This window comes from Staurois parvus, unplaced genomic scaffold (assembly GCF_062004578.1).
Source record: "Staurois parvus isolate SC_StPar_1 unplaced genomic scaffold, SC_StPar_1.0 ptg000045l, whole genome shotgun sequence".
Classification (NCBI taxonomy): Eukaryota; Metazoa; Chordata; class Amphibia; order Anura; family Ranidae; genus Staurois; species Staurois parvus.
This window is the reverse complement of record NW_028317841.1, coordinates 2,926,462-2,938,073: the sequence shown is the minus strand read 5'-3', so window position 1 is coordinate 2,938,073 and position 11,612 is coordinate 2,926,462. Positions and strand designations below refer to the sequence as shown.

Sequence of the window (11,612 nt, the reverse complement as noted above, 5' to 3'; positions counted from 1 at the left end):
GATGAACTTTTGATATTGACCAAATACGTATTTTCCACCATAATTTGCAAATACATTCTTTCCAAATCAGCCAATGTGATTGTCTGGATTTTTTTTCTCATTTTGTCTCTCATAGTTGAGGTCTACCTATGATGCCAATTACAGGCCTCTCTCATCTTTTTAAGTGGGAGAACTTGCACAATTGGTGGCTGACTAAATACATTTTTGCCCCACTGTATATATATATAGTTTTGGAGATATTACCACCAATTTTTTTTACACAGTTTAACACGGGAGCGCGGTACTATTGGTTACAATAACCATAACATTGCAAATAAGGCTAGCCATGCAACGTATAATGAAGGCAAGCAGACCAGCCAGCTAAAATAGTTAGGTGAAGAGGTGCCCTTATGAGTACCTTTAATCACCTTTACACAGTCATTATACACTGCTCAAAACAATTAAAGGAACACTTTTTGATCAGAGTATAGCATCAAGTCATTTAAACTTCTGGGATATTGATCTGGTCAGTTAAGTAGCAAAGGGGGTTGCTAATCAGTTTCAGCTTCTTTGGTGTTAATGAAATGAACAGGCGCACTAGATGGGCAACAATGAGACAACCATCAAAAAAGGAATGGTTTTACAGGTGGAGGCCACTGATATTTTTTCTTTACTCATCTTTTCTGACTGTTTTTTACTAGTTTTGCATTTGGCTAGGGTCAGTGTCACTGCTGGTAGCATGAGGTGATACATGGACCCTACAGAGGTTGCACAGGCAGTCCAATTCCTCCAGGATTGCACAAAAATACGTGCCATTGCTAGAAGGTTTGCGGTGTCTCCCAACTCAGTCTCACGAGCATGGAGGAGATTTAAGAAGACAAACAGTTACTTTAGGAGAGCTGGACAGGGCCATAGAAGGTCCTTAACCCATCAGCAAGACCGGTATCTGCTCTTTGTGCAAGGAGGAACAGGATGAGCACTTCCAGAGCCCTACAAAATGACATCCAGAAGGCCACTAGTGTGAATGTCTCTGACCTAACAATCAGAAACAGACTTCATGAGGGTGACCTGAGGGCCCCACATCCTCTAGTGGGCCCTGTGGTCACTGCCTGGCACCATAGAGCTTGATTGGCATTTGCCATTGAACACCAGAATTGGCAGGTCTGCCATTGGTGCTCTGTGCTTTTCACAGATGAGAGCAGGTTCACCCTGAGCACATGTGACAGAAGTGAAAGGGTCTGGAGAAGCCGTGGAGAATATTATGCTGCTTGTAGCATCATTCAGCATGACCATTTTGGTGGTGGGTCAGTGATGGTCTGGGGAGGCATTCCATGGAGTGATGCACAGACCTCTACAGGCTAGACAAAGTCATCCTGACTGCCATTAGGTATCAGGATGAAATTCTTGGACCCATTGTCAAACCCTACACTGGTGCAGTGGGTCCTGGGTTCCTCCTGGTGCACAACAATGCCCGGCCTCATGTGGAGTGAGTATGCTGGCAGTTCCTAGAGGATGAAGGAATTGATAACATTGAATGGCCCTCACACTCACCTGACTTATCTCCAATAGAACACATCTGGGATATAATTTTTCGATCCATCCGACGCCGCCAGGTTGCACTTCAAACTGTCCAGGTGCTCAGTGATGTCCTGGTCCAGATCTGGGAGGACATACCTCAGAACACCATCCGTCATCTCATTAGGAGCATGCCCCGAAGTAGTCAGGCATGCATACAAGCACGTGGGGACTATACAAACTACTGAGTACCATTTTGAGTTGCTGCAATGAAATTTCAGAAAAAATGGACTAGCCTGCTGCATAATATTTTCACTTTGATTTTCGGGGTGTCTTTGAATTCAGTCCTCTGTAGGTTGATCATTTTCATCAAACGATGGGGCATTTATATTCCTAACACATTATCCAGTCCATATCAATGAAGGTATTTAGCATGATATTTTTTCCCATTGAGATTTGATGTGTTTTCAAAGTGTTCCTTTAATTTAATTGAGCTGTGTACAAATAGATTTCTTTTTATTTCATTTCTGAATGTATTTTTTTTTTACTACAATTGATTGCTCTATTTTATAGATGATAAAAATGATAAAGCGTTTACTCATTGTGTCACATCCACTCATTACTTGGGAAATAGATTGTGGAAGTTCTCTGTGGCACACAAGTTGCTAAAGGGTGAGAAGATATCTTGTTTCAACTGTTACTGAATGTTTTTTTTATCTAAAAAAAAATCCAGTAACCTTAGATGCTCTGGGATAAAAAAAAAAAATAATCACAGTTAAGCCACATCATATTTTTATGAAATATAATATTCTTTTATATTCTAAAATGGATGGATATTGTAAGGCTAAATATACTCATACTTATCAGCGCAGACCAGCATTCACATTTGGACCACATTTAGGAGCTCTAGTTCACCAGCCCGGCTACTGGAAATTACCCTATGATTAGAAGGGTACTGCAACAGCTTCCAACTGGTCGTGGTGTATAACATAGATGAAATACGTCGCCAACATACCAAAAAGCTTGTTTCAAAGTGCAAGCCTCTTTTTTTTGTATGATCACAGTAAAAAGCAATGTTTTGAGACCACACAGGGACCCTTCCCCAGGCATGTGACATGTTTGAAGAAGGGTACCTGCATGGTTCTGAAGCATTGGCTTTATATGTGATCATACAAGAACAAATTTCACCTTAGACCCACTGATTCCCTCACGGAGTGCTGCTATCTCGTTTCTCACACAGAAGGGGAAAGGTAAAGCCTGCCTTTCAGTCTCAGCCGACATGACTGTGACAGTCCCATTTTACTGATCTCTGTATTTATACTATATGTATAAATGCTTGGAAAATTGGTTCATGGTTAGAAAGTGGTAGATGGAGAAACAAGTTTTCTAACCTTCCAGGTACCACAGACTGTAGCCAAAATTGCCATATCATTAACATCTTATAAAATCTATGGCTAATTTAAAACTGATCATAGACAGGCACATGTCTCAATAAAATGATGGGTGGTAGTGTCAGGGCAGGGGCCGAGGAACGGATAGGCAGGCCTAACAATGTAACGCACTGGCTGATGACAACCACCACCCACAGACCGAAGTCCCTCAGGGTGCGGAGTCTAAGTCCCAGGCTGCCCTTCACCAGGGCCCCTGATGGTGGGGATGGACTTGACGCAGCCAGGAACCAGGTCGCGGCCCCTGAGACACCCCAGCTGCGGTAATGGCCGCCGCCAATGGCATGTAGCAGGTGGAAGAGACAAAAGAGTAGTCAGACAGGCCGGGTCAACAACAATAGGACAAAACAGTACAGGACAGCAGACGAGAATCACAGGTCACGAGCCGGGTTCAGCAACGGAGAGTCAGATCAAAGGAGAATACAAAGAATAGTCGAGTACAAGCCGAATCAGATACCAGGAGAGTCACGAGAGTCAGAACAGAGTAATAGCGACACAAAGACACAAGTGCAAAGAGCATGTGCGGACCACAGGCTTATATGTCATCAGCCACACCCCTCTGGGGGATGGACCTCAGAGACCTGAAGGCATAAAAGGATTCCCACCATGCACAGCAGAATCCAAGATGGACGCCAGCACATGGAGTAACATAACCTCAGGGAAAAGGTAGGACCTTGACAGGTAGTGAGGCAATTGTCCATTTTTTTAAGCCACCAAACATGAGCTTGTGTGCAAAAAGTCTCTTTTGAATCTATTCAAAGTAGAGCAAAGTGCCCTGGTAAACCATTCAATAAAGAAGGACCAATGTGTCAAAGCAGGAATAACACTGCAGGCACAGTCATATTTACAATAATTTGAGCAAAATTAGGCTGGCCGTACAGTATACAATTTTCTTGAGATTTTTGGTTTAGATTTACCAAAAACCATATAATAGGAGGTCAAACCTAAACAACACACTTTCAATTGTATCCAATTAGCCAGGCTCTTGCACTACATAGTTGAAGGTAAATTTAAAGGAAATTGGGCAGAAATTGGACAGAAAATTGTATAGTGTATGGCCAGCCTTAGACTTATTTTTGAAACAAACTTTTAGCTCTTGCATCAAGGGAGCTCTCAATAGGCATTATGAAATTGTGTTGGACATCCTTTTTTCATTCCTGTGTGAATGTGGCTTAATTTCATTACCCATATTTTCAATTCAAATTTCAAGTCCAGGTGAGCTGATGCCAGATGGATAAGATGTTCATCAGCTTCTTAAGAACTGTGTCATGATTTCCCCTTATAATACAAGCTAAAATATCAATTTTAGGAAGAAGAAATTACATAATTTGTATTACTATGCATGATATACACTCACCGGTCACTTAGGTACACCTGTTCAATTGCTTGGTAACACATATTGCTTATCAGCTAATCACATGGCAGCAACTCAATGCATTTAGGCATCTAGATGTGGTGAGGATGACTTGCTGAAGTTCAAACTGAGTGTCAGAATGGGAAAGAAAGGGGATATAAATGACTTTGAATGTGCATGGTTGTTGGTGCCAGATGGGCTGGTCTGAGTATTTCAAAACCTGCTGATCTACTGGGATTTTCACGCACAACCATCTCTAGGGTTTACAGAGAATGGTCTGAAAAAGAAAATATCCAGCTGTGTGGACAAAAAATTCTGATGTCAGAGATCAGAGGAGACGGGGTAGAATGGTTGCTGCGACATTCAAATGGTAGGGTCAGAATTTGGTGTAAACCACATGAAAGCATGGATCCATCCTGTATTGTACCAATGGTTCGTGGTGGTGGTGTAATAGTGTGGGGGATATTTTCTTGGCACTAGCAAGGTGTACCTAATAAAGTGGTGAGTTTATATTTTCATGCAAAATGTTCACTGAAATGACAGGAAAGCATGTTTTAAGCATTGCAGAAACAAATCTCAAAGCTTTTTAATAGAGATACCTCCAGAAGAATGTTGTAACAAAGTTCGGTTGCAGGGGACCCAGAGGATGATCACAATGCAATGTTGGTCTTTGTGTCAGAGACCTGAAGACAAGATCAGTTGTGATGGGGAGATCCTCCAACTGTTGTCCAATCAGCCTGGAGCGCAGCTTCTCAAAGGCAGAAACTGTGGTGTGGCACTTCAACTCAGCATATCTACTCTGCATTTTATTACCTCCCTAGTAGTTTCTAATCTGACATATAATCAGTCCTCTAACTGCTAAGTGGCCAGTCGGATTCCTAACCTGACTCTAGCTTATGCACGGTATTGAGCCCAAGGCTAAAACTAGCTATAGAATCCAAGGCCAGAAAGGACAGGGTTAACTGAAGTAACAGGTGTGCATATAAACTCTGTTGCAGGGACGGACTGACCATTTGGAAACTCGGGCGCTGCCCGAGAGCCCGGGGTCAGTAGGGGGCCCCATGAGATGCCCCGATACCTTTTTCATAGGCTTTTTTGAGTTTGGGCAAGGACACAGGGGCCCCATGATCCCCTATTGCCCGGGGGCCCCATGAGTTGTCAGTCCGCCCCTGCTCTGTTGTAATAAACAGATTGCCTACTAATATACTGGAAGGCGACCATTGCACACATACAGTAAAGCAGCACAGAGCTACAGTAGCTATCTCGTACTGTGCATGTTAGAAAATAACAATAGGACAGATTTGTCTGTCATTAGGATTCAGATCAATAAGTTATGGGCAACTACAGGTAGAGGGCAGCAGATCCTTATACCTACTTACCCACACAGATCCAACACACCATCATAAAAAATGTAATGATGCTAGACAATAGTCCTTTCTTGATCTAAAATATAAACAGATAGATTTACTAGTAAAATGCATTTATTGGCAGAATTTTCTTTTATGTATAAAAAGTGAAATCTGTGACACTTAACGGAGTTAAACCTGTGTAGCACTAAAGTTATCCTAATGAATAAAAGGAACAGTTTATCCAAAATCAACCTTACTGAAAATTAAGTGTAAACTACTGTGAGTTAAAGAAGGCTTTCTAAAGGTGAAAATATGCTTTAAGAGAGTACAAATGACAGATACCTTTGGTCACCATTATGCCACTACTTATTTGGTCCAGTTCTCTAGTCACTGGCTTTACTTAGCAAAGGTAGAAAACAGACAGACTACCTTGCTCGATACTGTACGTATTTATGTATATCACTTTGCAGTGTCACAGTGTAAGGCAATGTAATCATATCTGTTAACTGTAATTCAAAAGGGTAGTATTAGGAAAATACAAGACAACATCAAACCTTGTAATTGATCTTAGTAGAATGACTTCTGATTACAACTCAGCCAGGGGTAGCATTGGCAGCTATCATCATGGATGAAATAATAATCTTGGATTAAGTATTGAACATTGCACTTTGACTCTGCATCATCTGAATAACTCTTCTCTATCCCATCACAGGTAAATGTCTGCAAGTAATATCCATCTGTACTATCCCCCATGCCATGTATGAATGCTAATTGACACTGCTGTGCTTTATGGTAAATGTCTGCGAGCAATATCCATCTGAACTATCTACCATGCCATGTATGACTACTAATTGACACTGCTGTGCTTTATGGTAAATGTCTACGAGCAATATCCGTCTGAACTATCTACCATGCCATGTATGACTGCTAATTGACACTGCTGTGCTATATGGTAAATGTCTGCGAGCAATATCCATCTGTACTATCTCCCATGCCATGTATAACTGCTAATTGACACTGCTGTGCTATATGGTAAATGTCTGCGAGCAATATCCATCTGAACTATCTGCCATGCCATGTATGACTGCTAATTGACACTGCAGTGCTATATGGTAATCTATACTGCTTTCAAAATCCACCTCTAACTGAAGTTGCTTCATTACTCAATTACTTATCAATGTTCTTATTGGTAATTTTTGCTGTTTCCAAAATCTTTAGCTCTGTCCATATTAATGTGATGTTTATTTTGCTCTTATTGTCTAACCCAAATTTATGAGCTTATTCTAATCTTTACAACTGTACCCTTCTGCTCTCTTGTAGTCCTCCTTTGGTTTGAGAAGTTTCCCCTGCTAGGCATGTGTCTCTTCTATGCATTCCTAACTGATTAATTGGCAATACCCCCAACCAACTCAGTATAAATTTAGGCCTTCCTTATCATCTTGGATAAAGTATTAATCTTAGATTAAGTATTGAGCATTACACTTTGGCTCTGCACTTCAGTGAAAGCACAAAGCGAGAAGCCACAGCAGACAACTCCAAATACTAAACAGACTACAAATGATCTGTTTCCCCATCAATCTTTTTAATCTCTTACTCAGTCTGCTTCTTCATGTCACCACTCTGTAACATGCACTCCCTACTCATCCTTCTCACAGTTGTATCCTCTCTCTGCAAACTCTCTTTCCTTCACCCCTCTTCTCCTCCCCTCAGCTTATATATATATATATATATATATATATATATATATATCACCCTTACTCCTGTCTTCACCTTATTACTGCACTTATCAACTCATGCTAATTCTGAACCCACATACTAATAAAACCTCCAGGACACTGGGACCTGTCCCTCCATATGAATCATACTCCTATATTAAATCTCTCACCATTCTGCTTCTCCTAACATCTGGAGACATTTCCCCAAATCCTGGGCCACCATCATTTTCCTTTGACAACACACCCAGCACCCCCTATCTTCTAACAGCAGCTGCAATCCACACAATCTGGATACTATTCCTCTTCTTCCTAGAGCCAGCCTCCCCTTTTCATGTACCCTTTGGAATGCCCACTGTCTGTAACAAACTCACCTCTGTCAATGACTTTTTTTTATCACAAATTCCTTTAACTTACTTGCAATTACGGAAACCTGGCTTTATGAATCTGACTTTCCCTCTACTGCTGCCCTCTCCCATGGTGGTCTCCTCTGGACTTACTCTCCAAGGCCTAGTGGATGGAAAGGAGACGGAGTTGGAATCTTCCTATCCCCTCAAAGCACTTTTCAGGTCCTTCATTCGCCTCCCTCTCTGTCCCTCTTCTCATTTGAAGTTTACTGTATTTGTCTATTCTCTTCAATTTCTTTAAGAATTGCTCTGATCTATTGGCCTCCTGGACCAGTATCAAGCTTCCTTGATGGCTTCTCTGCCTGGCTACCTTACTTTCTCTCTTCTGAAATTCCCACTATCATTATTAGTGACTTTAACATCCCTGTTAATCTTAACACCCTTGCTCTTCTAAACTTTTGAGCCTAGCCACTTCTTTTGACCAAAAACAATGGAGACATGCTTCTACTCACTGTAATGGTAACTGCTTTGGCCTTGTATTCTCCTAACTATGCACTCCTTGCAACCTCACCAACTTTCCTTTTCCTCTCTCTGATCACTCCCTTATTAGCTTCATTCCCTAATTGACTACCTCCTCCTTGTCTTCCAACTACCGAACAGTTACGTGTAGAATCCTTCGCTATCTTAACCCTTCTCTTCTTATGTCCACCCTGGATACATTGGTCCCCCTCATACACACAGAATTAGGTCTCGATCACTACAGCTCTGGCAAACAGACAATACCAGATGTCTCAAAAAATGTAGCTGTGCTCTTGAGCGTTTATGGCGTAAGTGTCACGGTGAGAGGTCAGGTTCAGAGACCAGTAGCTATAGCAGCAGACCAACCAACAGGATAGGTAAACAAGCAGGTCACCCTGAGAAATGATGCAGACTCACCTGAGGTGTGGGGTCTAAGCACTAACCGGTATTCACCAGAGCTGCTGATGGTGGAGATGGATTTTGCTGCGTGTTAGTACCAGGTCACAGTTCTCAGGATCACCCCACCAGGAAGTGAGCAAGCCAGGATCCAGTAGCAGATATGACAGGTAGGGATCTAGCAGATGCGTAGTCAATAAACAAGCCAAGGATCGGTAACAAGCAGTAGCAGGTTGGGATGAGGCAGAATCATAGTCAAGGAACAAGCCAAAGGTCGGTAGCGAAGGTATGGACGGCAGCAGGAGAGACAAAGCGAGATACAGGCTGAAGGCACAATAATCTGGCAACCAAGAAGTGCAGAGACATGGCGTTTATCAGGAAGTTCATGGGAAGAGCAAGGAGTTCAAGGTTTGTCAGAAAACAAGGCATAAGGCAGGATTGTCCAATAGATCAGGCAGAGTGTTGTCCAGCATCCCAGGTAGCTCAGTGAGAAGAGTTACTTCCTGACACAATAGAGGTCCCAAGTTCAAGTCCAGGCCCTGACAGTACTCCCCTCCTCTCTGGACATCTTAGGGCCAGGTTTGTGAGGAAACCTCTGATGGAATTCTCTTGTTAATCTAGAGGTGTGAACATTCTCCTCAGGCTCCCAAGAATTTTCTTCTGGCCCATATCCTTCCCATTGAACCAGATATTGTAATTTGTTCCTAAAGATCCTGGAATCAAGAATTTTCTCCACCGCTTCTTCACCCTGTACCTCAACGGGTGGAGGAGGTGGAAAAATTCTTGCAGAGAAAGGATTTTCATGAAACGGTTTGAGAAGTGATATGTGAAAAACAGGGTGAATCCTCATACTGTCTGGAAGTTTTAAACGAAAGGTGACCAGGTTGATTTGGGTAGAAATCTGAAAAGGACCCACAAACGTTTGACCCAACTTAGCAGATGGAACATGAACCTTCAAATTTTTGGTTGATAACCAAACTTTGTCACCCACATGAAATGTAGGAAGTGATCTCCGGTGTCTGTCAGCAGCCTTTTTGTGGGTAGTGGGTAACGGTTTTTAACAGTGATTTTATTCAAGCCCCTAAAATCAACGCATAAATTCAAAGTGGAGTCCTTTTTCTCAACAAAGAACAGGGCTGCCCCTGCAAGAGATGTTGAGGGTCTAATAAAGATCTTCTCCAAATTCTCATCAAACCACTCCCTAAGCACCTTTAATTCAGGTTCTGATAGATTGAAAAGGCGGCTGAATGGTATTTCTGCTCCTGGAAGCAGTTCAATGGGACAATCGTATGGACGATGAGGAGGTAATTGATCAGCATTCTTTTTATCACAGACGTCTCGAAACTCATGGTATTGTGGAGGCAGGTTGTCATAGAACTGTGGAGTTACCATATCAACTTGTGATTCCCTGATTGGTAGAGAATTTGTAGAGAGGGCTGTCCAGTATACCAAGTAGCTCAGTGAGAAGAGTTACTGCCTGACACATTCAAGGTCCCAGGTTCAAGTCCAAGGCCCTGACAGTAAAACTAAGACCCAGCAAGACTTCAACCAATATAAATCTACCCTTCAAAAATACAGTTCCTGTCTCCACACTGCCAAGCAAACCTATTTTATCACTCTCATTAACACCCTCTCCCCAATCCCTGTCCACTCTTTTCTATCTTTAACTTTGTCCTTTATCACCTCCACCCACTAACTCTCTCACTGCCCAGGAGATCGCTAGTCACTTCAAAAATAAGATTGATACAATTCGTGACATGATCTCCACTGTACAGATATTTCCCTCACCCTACAATCCTTGTCCACCTGCACAATCAATACTTCTCTTGTTTAACCCTGCTACTATAGAGGAAGTTAGTAAACTTTTTTCTAAAGCCCACCTAACCACCTGTCCCCTGGACCCTATTTTTTCTCAAATACTACAGCCACCCTCTGGCTCTATCCTTCAATTTTTAACTCATATCTTCAATCTCTCCCTTTCTACTGGCATATTCCCCAACTCTCTAAAACATGGGCTAGTCACCCCCATACTTAAAAAGGCCTCACTGGACCCCACCAATCTTAGCAACCTAAGACCAATCTCCTTACTCCCTTTTGCCTCCAAACTCATTGAACATCTAGTCTACAACTGGCTGAGCTGCCACCTCATTGAGAATAACCTTCTTGATCCCCTTCAGTCTGGATTTTGCTCACAACACTCTGCAGAAACTGCTCTCCTAAAACTCACAAATGGCTTACTAACTGCTAAAACCAATGATCACTATTCCATACACTTACTCTTGGACCTCTCTGCTACCTTTGATACAGTTGACCACCCCCTCCTCCTCAAAAAACTCTATTTACTTGGTCTCTGGGACTGTACCTTCAGTTGGTTCAAATCTTACCTATCTCACCGCACCTTCAGTGTCACTTACAGCTCTACTTCCTCCTCTCCTACTCCTTTTACCGTCGGGGTCTCCCAAGGTTCTGTCCTTGGACCTCTCCTATTCTCGATCTACACTTCGTCCTTGGGTCAGCTGATAGCTTCCCATGGTTTCCAATACCATTTCTAAGCTGCTGACACACAAATCTATCTCTCTACTCCTCAACTCATCCCATCACTTTCCTCATGTATCACCGATTTACTAACAGACATATCAGACTGGATGTCACACCACTTCCTAAAACTCAATCTATCCAAAACTGAGCTCATAATATTTCCTCCCCCATGTGCTTTTCCCTTGATTTCTCGGTCAAATAGCACAACTATCAAACCCATCCCCACATGCAAGGGTGCTAGGGGTAACCCTGGATTCTGAACTATCCTTTCAGGCCCACATCCAATTCCTGCCCAAATCTTGCCACCTCAACCTCCGCAACATCTCCAGAATGTGCCCCTTTTTAACCAATGATACCACAAAGCTTCTAATTCACTTCCTGGTTATCTCTCGTCTCTACAACTGCAACTCCCTCTCATTGGCTTACCTTTACATAGGCTACCCCCCCTCCAGTCC

At 42.4% G+C, this 11,612-nt stretch overlaps 1 protein-coding gene across 1 annotated transcript in view; it reads left to right on the top strand.

The window, feature by feature from the left end:
* DOK6 (docking protein 6) overlaps positions 1 to 11,612 on the top strand; it is a 723,957-nt gene that overhangs the window by 654,765 nt on the left and 57,580 nt on the right. The window lies entirely within an intron of this gene.